This window comes from Passer domesticus, chromosome 2 (genome assembly GCF_036417665.1).
Source record: "Passer domesticus isolate bPasDom1 chromosome 2, bPasDom1.hap1, whole genome shotgun sequence".
Classification (NCBI taxonomy): Eukaryota; Metazoa; Chordata; class Aves; order Passeriformes; family Passeridae; genus Passer; species Passer domesticus.
In genome coordinates, this window is record NC_087475.1 from 28,564,931 (window position 1) to 28,577,829 (window position 12,899).

A 12,899-nucleotide genomic window follows, 5' to 3' on the forward strand; every position below is an offset into this window, starting at 1 on the left:
GCAAAGTAATTCTATCATGCACAAATGATTCAATTTCTAACAGACAACTTTTCTGCATTCTTTATTGGGTTCTGACCTACTCTGGAAAAAAATGTACTCATAAAATGTAGGGAAAAATACAATTACTGAATGAGGGGCCTGCCAGGGAGTGTACCTCTGCTAAGTGCATTCATGCCCAAGAAAAAAATAGCTGAATCTTACAAAGTGGAAATTTAAATATTTCACAGATCATTCTCTCTGCCTCTCTTTGTTTGTTTGGGGCTTTTTGTTTTATTTTTAGTTTTTATTTCCTCTCCCTTACCCAGAGGAGAGATTGCCAATTATTGTCTAAACTCAAGCTTTTCAACTGAAAGCTATTGACCTCTCCTTAGAATATCACCCAAGGTCCTACTGCAGGTTTTAACTTGTGGAGAGCTCTTGTCTGATAGGATTTTTGCTGGCCAGAGTTGAAGGAGGACATTCAGCCAGGACATAATTGTATTAAAAGAATTTTCACTGAGAAATGTTCCTGGCAAACATACTGACCCATAATGACTGTGTTGTGTTTTCATGCCTTTAAAAGGACCCCTAACTGAGTTCAGTAGAATAAATTGTATTTCCATAGGTGATGGAAGTCCATCCTTGAGATGCCATTGCGACTGCTCTTGGGGAGGAAGCATGTGTTAGTTTTGGTTGCTTCGGCTATAAGCAAGTTGTATACTCCCAGAGCCCAGTAAAATCAGAGGAGAACAGTACTTCCAGGAAAGGATGCAAAAGGGAAAACACATAATAATAATAAAAGGGAATAAAAATACTTCAGAGAAGAAAATAGGAATTATTTTGTGATAGGGTGAAGAGAAAGAGCTATGGAGCTACATGAGATGTAAACATGAAAGAAGGAGGGCAGATGAAACTAGAAATCATGGATTAGGGAGAAAAAAGTCATGGAGAGGAGAACAGGAAATGATTCAAAATAGCATTCAGAAAGTAACAAGAGAAGTCCTTATATAAGGCAAGTTTACTTGAGAAGAGCTGATAAACAATAGAAATCTTGTGAGACTGGAGACATGCAATTACCAAGACCTTCAAAATGCAGGTACTTTGCATCTTTGTATAAATAAAAAATGCTTTGATGTTGCAAGCTCTGATAGAAATTACACCTTTTTGTTTCAGTCCTTTTTTTTTAAAATTTCATTTTGAAAGTACAAGATATTCTCCATTAAATCATGTATTTTCTTAACTGTCAGAACAAAATACAAGCACAAGACTACTCAAGAAATGCAATATAGAGCAATCCAGTGTTCCACAGTAGTTTTTGTGGGTAATTTCTTTTATTTACCTAGGTGAGATTAACTGCCTGTGAAAATGTTTATCTTCATTAAAATGCAGATATATTCACCACTACAGTTAGTATAGAAGTAGCCCATAAACATATATTCATGCAGCCATGCATAAACTTTATAATTTCACTGGCAAATATTTGCTGAAACTGTCATATTACTGTTCAAACCTGTTGCTTTTGGCATTTCCATAGCTAAGTTTTAGGACACAGGTATCTGCCTGCTTGATGACAATGGATTAATTAGCTCCTCAGAGAGTCAAAACAAACAAACCAAGAAACAGGAAAAAAGGACAGAGAAATAAAAGGAAAGAAAAGAAAGAAAGAAAGAAAGAAAGAAAGAAAGAAAGAAAGAAAGAAAGAAAGAAAGAAAGAAAGAAAGAAAGAAAGAAAGAAAGAAAGAAAGAAAGAAAGAAAGAAAGAAAGAAAGAAAGAAAGAAAGAAAGAAAGAAAGAAAGAAAGAAAGAAAGAAAGAAAGAAAGAAAAAGATTTGATTAAATGTGCTAGCAACAACTAAGCAATTAAAGGAAGACAATGAATTTTCAGTAATTAGCATAACTGTCTTCTATGTAGCGAATCTATGAGGGAGAAGATATTACATGGCATATTTGAATAAATATTGTACCCTCCTGATGTGAGGATATGCTTAATTTTTTATTTTCTCCTAATTTAGCATACTTTTTCATCTGCACATTAGGTGTGACAGTTTTAATCACTATAAGTCATAGAAAAATATGGTAGACTATTCTTAGTTATCACTGGAATAAACTAATAATGGCTTTTGTTTACCTACAGAAATAACTAGAACTGGATTTATAATTTCATGTGTGGAATCCTTCACCACTGTCCCTGTTCCAAAGACAATGATGACAAGATGCATCTTTTGGGAGGGTTTTTTATCTGTAGCAGCAATCAATTAGAGTCTGAGGCAGGGTTTTAATTTTGTTTGTGTTGGTGTTGTTATTAAAACAGCAGGATTACTTACTAAATGCTAAAGTAGATTAAACTATTGTTAGGGAGCACTCTTTTAGGAGACAGAGAAATTAGGAGGTGACATTTTAAAAAAGCATTTCTCAATGTCACTCTTAGCCAGATGTTGAGAATTAAAAAAGAACTTGCCATTATTTCCTTGATATGTGACTAGTGACTAGAGTTGCTGAAGCTGGTTCTTGCTTACAAATGTGTATTTGTACATAGCAGCTTTGCTAAAAACATTTTATGATCTAGAATTATGATGACAGTTGAAGCACAAAGGTAGAATCTAGGTCTCCTTCAAAGACTAAACATTCACTTGGAGGTTTTCACAAAGATACAGAGAGAGCTGATTCTTTGAAGTACAGTTCTAAATCTTCGTGGTCTTACCATTGCTATCTGTGTCATCCCCACTGAGATTAAATTCCTCTGTAGAAATTCAGGGGCTTTTGTCTCTGCTCCCTTTGGATTGTCTTTATTTCTAATGTCAGCGTAGGAGTCTTCAGTTCTTATCTTGAGATGCTTCTAGGTCTCCATTTCATGTCAACATTTAGAATGCTAAGCACTGCTGATATTATAAAGATCAACGTCTTATTCTAGTGATAACTCCACACTTAGAGAAGTGAGAGCTGGAGAATTATTTCAGATGCTTTATATCTGACTTAAAGCATAATGTTAGCTTCCATTTCGTTTTTCCATTTCTTACATATATTTATGGATGGGTAAATGAATAGACTTCACTCCTACATGCAGATAAATACAGACCACTCCTTTTCCACCACATGTGATCTTAGTAGAAACTTGAGACACTGCAGAAGTGTTTTATTTCAATTTTCCCCAAATAATGGGCAAATTACAATGCAGGGTGTCTTTAATGTAATTAATTTTAACAACATATTTTACCCAAGGTTAGATCAAAAATTTAAAAAAATATTACTCCCTGAGAAGAGAGACCTTTTTCCTGGGAAAGTGTACTCATTTGCCTACTATGTTCCCAGAACCCAAGGACAGATCATAAGCTTGCACACTCATATCTGTTCAGCTGGAATTGAGAACAGGGCCTTCTTTGTACTAACATGCAAGTACCAAGACATCATTTGGGATTTTGAACAAACAAATGCAGCACATGATGCTTTATGCACAAATCAGCTCTCAAGATCTGAAATTTTGTCTCCAAGTGTCCCTTGACACTACAATAAAGAATGAGCACTATGAAGACAGCTTGATGAACAACATGATTCTGCAAAACTTGATAACAAGAAGTGAAAAGAAATTGTCATTATTGGCACTGAATCAAACAAATTAGTCCTCCTGTAGGTCTTAATACAGCCAATAATGGAAATTAAAAGCCTTTATCTGTATTGTGATATAGGTCAGATTGGTTTTTCTGTCATCTTAAAATCTATTATCACATAATTTCAAATAATAAACACAAGAAATAAATGACTGTCTTAACTGCTGATCTAAGCATGAGTCTTATTTTTCTTCAACTTCAAAGCACAGAGATCAGACGTAGCTCTGCATGCTCATTACCAGGAGAAAGCATGAGGACTGATAAAACTGAGGCAGTGAAAAGGAAGGATTGATGGGACTTAGAGGAACAGCAATATGCAGTCTATGTAGATTTTCTTCAACATGACTAGAGAAGGAAAACCATTCAGATTTATATATTTAGAGATTCATTAAGTTTCAGAGCAGGCAATCCCTTCAGTGTACTTAGAGAGGCAATGTGACCTTTACTTTCTTGATTAATATTCTTCTGTTTACACATGGAAGAACAGCATTAATCCTTTCAGCTCTCTTTCTGTGTTTAATGTGTTTTACATGAGCTACTTCCTTTAGCAGGGTGTTCAGGGTCATCAAACTACCAAAAATCATATTCTTCTGATTAGATTTAGGTAATCTAAAAGTTTTTATAGCACCTCTGCTTCCCAGAACTGACCAGATGTTTTTCTTTATCCATCTTATGTATATATTTATATACATGTGTGTATATATATACACAGATATACATATATATACATATATACACACACACACTCACACACACATATATATATATAAAACTACTTGGAAATACATCAAAGTATTTACCAACAATTTAACCAATAATTTGCATTTTTCAATTCCTCCTAGCTTTTTGTTGGAGAAACTTTCTCCAGCAATGATTCTGTGTTTGTTTCTAGGTTTCTTGGTATGAGTCATACTGGAGTCAACCTACACTTGGCTACTTTGAAGCCATTTTCATCTGTCATTGCATTCAGATATTAATGAACTCATCCATTTTAAGCCCCTTACCACGGCCCACATCAAGTTTGCATTTGAGGGGCTGCCTTCAATCCACTCATCAACCAGTTTATCTATATATGCCCTTACTTGTGCCAAGGCTTTTTCCTACTGCCAGACTAATGTGTGGCTGGGAAGATGCTTGAAGCCAAAGGCTGGTCATGGTAGGTGAAAGAAACAAAAAAGACTGAATGAGCTCAGGTCCACAGTGAGAGTCAGTATCCTGGAGAGAGAAACTGAGAAGCCTGATTGATGCTGAACAGCCAAAACAGGTGTCTGGGCCTCAGCAGTAACCTGGTGGTGAGAGGAAAGGCTCAAACTGGTGCTGGGAAAAGATGAAAGGTTATGGGAAGATGCCAGTGCATAAAGCATCATGGTATGAGTAAGAGACATCAGACCATGACTAAATGGAGGCCTAGAAGAGGAAGATTTTTTTTAATATGTTAGAGAAATAAAATAATATTTTTATCATTGTCAGGGGTTGACCTGGTGCTCACTAAAGTTTCTTTGTCCCTCCCCTCCTCACCTGGACAAGGGAAAGGAAACACAACAAAAGACTTTTGGGTCATGAGAAGGGCAAAGAAAGATCACTCAACAGTTGCCATAATGGAAAACAGACTTGATTTATGGAATCTAGTTTAATTAATTACCAATCATATCAGAGTAGTATAATGAGAAGCAAAGACAGATCTTAAAAACACCCCTCACCCCTTCCTTCTTTCCAGGCTTAATTTTATTCCAAATTCTCTACCTCCTCCTGCCAACAGGTACAGGGGGACAGGGAACAGGGGCTGCAGTCACTTTATCACGTTATCTCTGCCAATCCTTCCTCCTCAGAGGGAGGACTCTTCACACGCTTCTGCTCCAGTGTGGAGTCCCTTCCATGGGAGACAGTCCTCCAGCGTGAGCCCTTCCCAGCAGCTGCAGTTCTTCACAAACCGCTCCAGCATGGATTCCTTTCCAAGAGGTGAAGTCTTTCAGGAACAGCCTGCTCCAGTGTCAGTGCCCCACAAAGACTGGAAGCGTGGCCTCCTCTCTCCAGGGGCCCACAGGTCCTGCCAGAGGCCTGCTGCCATGTGAGCTTCCCACAGGGTCACAGCCTCCTTCAGGCAGCCACTAGCCCCAGCACAGGAGCTCCATGGGCTGCGTGTGGATCTCTGGTGGAGCAGAGACTCCTCTCTTTGGCTGCTGTTGCTGCTGCACAGCAACTTTCCCACTTGTTAAATTTGTTGTCCCAGAGGTGCCAACACTGTCACTGATGAGCTTGGCCTTGGCCAGTGGTGGATCCATCTGTAAGCCAGCTGGCATTTGCTCTGTCAGACATGAAAGAAGTTTCTGGCAACTTCTCACAGAAGCCACCCCTACAGTTCCCCCGTTGCCAAAACATGGCCATGTAAACCCAGTACAATCATGCAATCTGACTTAAGTAGTGAGTAAAATGAGCAGCTATCAGCTGTTATAGTTGAATGTTTTTGTTTTGGTAATTTAATATATTGACAACACAAAATTCTGATCATTCATTCATTCAGGTACTGAGACAAGAAGAAAAAAAAAAAGAGAACACAGACACTTGGAGCACTTCTCATTCCACCTCCTCAAATTCCCCTATTTTCACCACAGCTTGTACTCACTTTGTCTCAGCTCTGCCTGTGAGGTACAGGAGGTTTGTGGTTATGGGCATGATGATTTCTGTCTGTTACTCCATGTGCTTTGGGGGTCTTTTTTCTGCAGTTATCTGCTTCTTGCTGACTTTCCTCTGCTGCTCTTTGTTTTGGGGTATCCCAGCTGCAGCATGGTCACCAGTGGCTGTCGTGTCTTTGCTGGTGTCCCTGCTCTGGCGTGGTCAGTCCTGGGGCGTCTCGCACAGTGGCACATCTCCAGCCCCCACTGTGTCCAGCTCAGATTTAGGGGTCACCCTGGGCCAGTCCTTGGGCACAGCCTGGAGTGCTGCAGCCTGCAGATGTTGGCTGTCTCCCAGCAGGCTCCATTGGAAGCATTGCACTGTTGTATCAGGGCTGCCTCGAGCTGCTCTGCTGCCTCCTTGTCTCTGCACCGCTCTCCTCTGTGCCATGCAAGCATGCCCAGGCTTGTAAAAGCCTGTCAGAATAACCCTCTTAATCCTCAGAGGAAGGATTTAATTAAGTTATTCTAGTCTGGCATACATGCTGAATGTTGGACTGCGTGTTGGATGACCTCATCGATGGCTTATGAGTGTCACTGTTTTACTGAAGCATATTAACATTTCATTGAGAAAATCACGTTAAACATAGCAGCAGGCACAAATAAAAAATCAGTTTGCTGAATGGTAAAAAGGTTTATTAATGTAATTATAAATAGTTCCTTCTACTGTTGCCAGCTCTGGAAAACTGTATAGATTAGGAGCAACCATATCTGAAGATGAGCTCGTGGTGAAGTGTTGAGGTGACATCTATTACTGAATAACATAGAATGCTGCCAAGATAAACTGACACACCATTGTTCTTAAAAAAAAAAAAAAGAAAAAAGGAAAAGGAAAAAAGAAAACAAAGAAAAAAAAATGTTTTGCTGTACAGCTCAGATTTTTGCTGGTCCACAGAATGATCAGACATAACAATATCCCCTGTAGATCCTTTAAAATCCTTGCATATGAAGATTTTTTTAATGCTGCTAAATGTGTTGACAGGATTTATTTACTATTTCATACTGTTTCCCTGGCACAGATCTGTATAAAAATAAAAGGGCTAAAGGCCACTGAGTCATTAACTGGAGTACTGAGGTCATAAAATTTGTGATGGCTTTTCTCTAAACCTCAATTAAAACACTTGAAAAATATAATTATACCTAGTCCATGTTCTGGTAACCTACATAGTGGAATGATATTTTTTTCCACACAAGAAAGAAAATAATTTAAAAGTGTTTTTTGAGTCCTGCATCCTGAGAATGTGCAGGTCCAGGTTATGGTCCATTTGGTAATGTGGCAATGGCTGGACCCCTCCATGCTTCAGCACTGAGCAGGGACTCTGCTTTTTGCTTAGTCCATGTCATGTCCTGATAATTTCTTTGCCTCATATAAAGTACAGTGACAACAAGCAGAGTTCTGTAGGTTTTGAAAAACCTTTGTGAGCATGTTTTGGAGGGCAAAACAAACAACCTTCCAATAACACCACTCGTAAATCTTTAATTTTTGCAATATTTTGTGTGGATATCAGCCCTAAGCCTACAAAACATGAATAAATGACTCATTTGTAGGAAAGAGAAGCAATGTCTGCATTTTATCAGCTCAGGTGAAAGTAGCACAGACATATGCTAAATTCCATTACCTGTAAAGAGAGCATTGATTTAAAATTTTCCTGTTTTGAAAACCATGACATGAGAAATTATAGGTTTCCATTTTATTTTTATTAATTGTATACACACAAGGAAACTGATAGGGTAAGATTGACTTTAATTGAGCCATAAATTTAGCATTGAGAAATGCATCCATTTAGCTGGACAGTTCTGTGATGAAATATATTTCTAAAGCAAGGATTGCTGGCAGAGTGACTGAGATAACAAATGATAAATGCTTCATACCTATAGCTACAAAGAGACAGTCCTCAATAAAAAGTGGGTAACTCCTCAAAGGACTACCATAAGTGTTTTCCCTCGATTTTGCACCTCAATAATTTTTAAATTAAAATACTGTTGAATACGTTACTCCTTTTATTTGATAAAAACTTGTAGAAGATACATTCTGAAGTCCAAAATACTGGGTATCCTATCATTGCTTGATGTGTCACTAACCCTCTGCTCCACAGGAAAATCCTTTTACATTAATCTGATTAAATAGAACTCTTCGTATCTGTACACACACGAAAAGGTAAACTCACAGATACTCACATACATGTTTCCAGCTATTGTAGGCTGCTGTACTGCTATCAAAGTCAACAGAGCTTGAACTGTTTACACCAGACAAGGATCTGCTTCAAAGTGTGCATAAACCTATCTGGAAGCAAATCTCACCATGAGTTATAACATGTTTTGAAGGTGACTATGAAAAGCACAATTATCCCCTATGTATTTCTGTTACTTTTCCCTATACTGAGTTTCATGAGGAAAACCTCCTGCCATTTTGATTCCAAGATCTCTTTGAGTAGCTATAAGAGGATGATTTTGATATCGGAAAGATAAAAGTTGTCTCATGTGGATAAATGTGGACTTCTAATTTTCAGCCATAAAATCAAAATCTTGTTCCTGAATTAATCATTTTTTCTAACTACTTGAATCAGCCTCATCAGTCAGAGGCCTGATTGTCTTTTTAAGTCAGATAGTTCTGTTTCTCTTTGGAAAGGAGATGATTTGGCTTTGGGATGGAGAAAATGTAAATGGTCTTATGAGAAAGAATGTCAGAAAATAAAATGGTCATAATTAAATGTGAAAACAGTGTAATGGCTGGCCTGACTTCAGCTGTCATGGATCTATGAATGCCTTTGCCTTCTACAGACATAATTATTTTTCTTATTGATCACTGGTACATTTTTGTTCATACAATAAAGATCTTAGAGGGGATGATAGCAAGCAAACATGGTAGTTAACTAGACAGAGAGCTCCTAATCAGTGCTCAGTTTTGTCATGTAGAATGATGCACATAACAGAAATATTTTAATGCATCTCCACAAAGCATGACAGAGGTATTTAAAGTTCCTTCTTCCTACTTCCTTTGAAGACATTCACTTACCATGTGGGTCAGCAGAAAGAAACAGCAGTGCTGAAACAGGATCACCTGGATCCTCCCTCCAGTTCCCATCCATTGTTACAGCCTCAGTAATGGAGACACATAGGGAACAACAGATTCTTATATATATATATATATATATATATATATATATATATATATATATATATACACACATACATATATATGAGCAGCTTGTAAGAGAATATAAACAATAATTTATTTGCAGCTAAGCATTCATTATAAGTCTGAAAGAAAAAGAATACAGTGTTTTGAGCAGGAGTCAAGTACATGGTTCAATCAGTATTTTAGGTCTTAATGTTTATTTTGAGTCCTTAACAGAAAAATATTAAGTACATGGCCACTGAAGCTGTCTCTCTCTGGAGTTATGCTCTCTCTCACTGGAGTTAAACACCAAAAAACCAACAAAATCCCCCAGCAAATAAACAAGCCAAAAAATAAACAAACAAATATAAAAACCTACAAAAAAGTTCCCAACAAACCAAAAAAAACTGAAAAAAAACCCCACCCAACCAAGCCCATAAAATCTCTGTGTCTTTGATTCAACTCAAATACAAATAACATTTGCGAATTTATCTTATTCATTATCCATCCTGAGCAACATGGTTTAGGAACTGGATTTGTGCAGATGCAAGGAGGTGCTTACCAGCACAAACATTCTGCTCACATAAGATGCATACAGACCGAGCATTGTGGTTTACTCCTGACACCTAGAATAATAGCTCACATCTTCTGCCAGAGATGAATGACTGCAAATGAGTGTTTAAGACACTCAACTTCATCATCGATTCCACAGGCTTTTTTTTGCCACTCAGTCTCCTCCACCAAACTCAAACTCCTCTCAAATTTCTGCCCCTTTTCATTTTGTTTTGCAACAGAAATATATCATCCAGTGTATGCTTTTGAATTTATAAAATGCACAACAGATTGTGGGGTTTTCAGCAATAGCATAACTCTGGGGAGCTCTAAAACACTAATATTTCTGCAGTAGTACATCATGCTGTGGATTTGGAAATGTTACCATTTTATTTTATTTTGTAATCATAATATTAGTCAAAATCAGCAATGCATTAGTGCAGGCAATTATAAGAGTGATTAAATGGAGGAATCTAGGAGATGAACAGCAAGATGTGACCTCCTAGTAACAAGAAGAACATTCTGCTTGTCATTTAGCATTTGTCTATGAATATTATATCTTGGACTTCAGTGGAGTTTCGATTTCCCAAAACTTTCCCCCTTCACCTCAGCAGCATGTCCTTCTGGTTTTTTCACCAGCTGTGTTGGGAGCACATTTAGGGATGTATGTGTTTGCTCTCCAGATGACAAAATGGTGTATTTTACATCTCTCAGCACACAAGTAAGTGTCAGCAATCTAAGGAAAAGAGATCTTCTGTCCTCCTATGCTTCCTTTAATGTCTCTCTTTCTCCTGTAGCACTGACAGGCAGGTGTGAATGTGACACATGTCTCTAGTGCAGGTGGGATAGCTTTGACTTTGGCAAATGGCCAGTAACTTTCCTCCTTCATGTCTTTATGGAAGAGTTTGGCTTTCTTGTCTAACTATATTCATCTGTTTCTGCCTCTGAGTTGGTGGCGTTGTGAAGTGCAGGAGTTTTGTTATATTCTTTTCCCACTTACTACATGTTTTTTCTGCTTGTGGAACCAACATAGAAACAAATCAGAGGGCTTGTAAACGTAATGCTTGTAAATGTGATTTGCTGCAAAAAATAACTCAATATGGATGAGAATCAGGCAGCTCTAGCTCAGAAAGTGGGGGCGGAGAAGAGTTGGATCTAGAAAAATTAATATAAATAGTGTTAGAAATTATTATTACCAACTGTTTTAATAATCTGTCCTGCCGCTGCCTGCAAAGTGCAATGAAAATGGTGGAAGTTCAGAGGTATTTTGACAGAGCAGGACACTGAGGTTGTAAGAATAGACATACTTCTGAAAACTTGCAAAGCATGACATGTTGAATTCTTTCCATATTTTGTCCATACTTCCCTGAATGCATCAAGGCCAGGCTTCTATCCTAAATATCAGCATTCTGCTTTGAAATTATGTGCACTGGACCATCCCTTATCAATCTCTATAAATTCTGGGCACAGAGTTCTTAGTGATACCACTTGTAATGAATGGGGTGTGCACTCGTTTCCACTCAAGGTGCAATCCTCAAAAGAAAGGTTTTTGGTATTATTATATTCTTTTTCTAGTTTTAAATGAGTGCAAATTTTTACATTGATGTGTACAGACCATTTATTTATGAATTTCTGGAGGCAGAATTTCAGGTTGTTGGACTTGAGTTTGTTCTGACTTATAGGAGGATTTTTTCTAATTGCTGCATGTAGAAGATTTGAAACTTGGTATCCAAAGACTATAATTTTCTTTATGAATATTAATTCAGAATTAGTTCCCAGTCTCTGCTATTTACAAAAGACAGTTTTGGTTTATTTTACTCCTTAAGCCTTTTTCCCCTCCAACTGGAAAAAAACCAAACTGGCTGGATAACTAATTTTCAACAAGATTTTATTTTCCTTTTTATTATAAGAAGAAGATATATGGTCATCTATGTTTCTTGGGCATTCTCTGGTCTTACACAAGCTTTCAATCTACAGATTCTAGAAAAGGCTTGCAATGGAATGATTAAAGGAAATTCCAGATGGTGTCTGTACACATGACAAATATACTTACATGTCTTTATTTCAGCTATTATTCCAAACAGCACAAGGGATAGCAAATCTCTGCACTAATGGGCAACTTTCAAAGCCTCTCACAGCAGGATTGTCTTGGCAGGGGAAAGGTCATGGTAATGGGTTTTGACAAAGAGCTCCTCAGAGTCTCTCTTTTCTTCCAAAAGTTTGGATTTTCCTTTCATCTTGTATCACTGTTCAAATACACTAACGATCATTGCTGTTCTGAAAAAAATCCTGAATAGCAGATGTGTCCAAATGGAGTAGTTATCATTCATTCAAGTTCATGACACAGCAAGTTCTGCAAACCAGAGTAGCTGATGAATTCATTGTGCACAGCTAGCCAGGAACTGAAAATGCTGTTTCCTTGCAAATGATGACAATTCCATGAGGAAAATGAGATTCATAATAAAAAAAGACACTAAAAATATTACTTCTGCTCATGAAAATAGTCTGAAAGCATACTTATGGAGTTAAAACATTTTAATTTGGTAGAGTTCAGAGGTTTTTATTTGAATTAAATACTTCTAGATGTTTCAATTCCTTATTTCATAAAAACTTTAAATGTAAACAAAAACATGAACACAGGAATGGTATTGAAATGAAAATCTAATATACCACACATAATATATAACACATACAAAACAAACTGTATAGACACATAAATACATAGTTATATACAGTGTGCCAACCATTGTGCTTTCTGAAATGCTGTCTTCAAACTGCCACCCATGCCACTGTATTTTTAATATTACTATAGAAATGTAGAATCACAGAATGGTTTTGGTTGGAAGGGACCTTAAATATCATCTAGTTCCAGCTCTGTTACATAGCCAGACATGTCTCTCTAGACCAAATTGTTCATAGGCTCATCTAACACGTTCTTGAAAAATTCCAGGGATGGGGAAGCCACAACTTCCC

General features: G+C 37.4%; 1 protein-coding gene and 1 long non-coding RNA gene across 3 annotated transcripts in view; one reads left to right on the forward strand and one right to left on the reverse strand.

Moving 5' to 3' along the window:
* Positions 1 to 12,899, forward strand: part of ST6GAL2 (ST6 beta-galactoside alpha-2,6-sialyltransferase 2) — a 170,175-nt gene that overhangs the window by 26,345 nt on the left and 130,931 nt on the right. The gene's annotated exons all lie outside the window — the stretch shown is intronic.
* LOC135295274 (uncharacterized) lies at positions 5,292 to 6,773 on the reverse strand. The gene is made up of 2 exons (XR_010357314.1): positions 6,208 to 6,773; positions 5,292 to 5,889 (listed from the first exon to the last, which is right to left on the reverse strand). It is a non-coding gene; the product is annotated as an uncharacterized LOC135295274 (long non-coding RNA).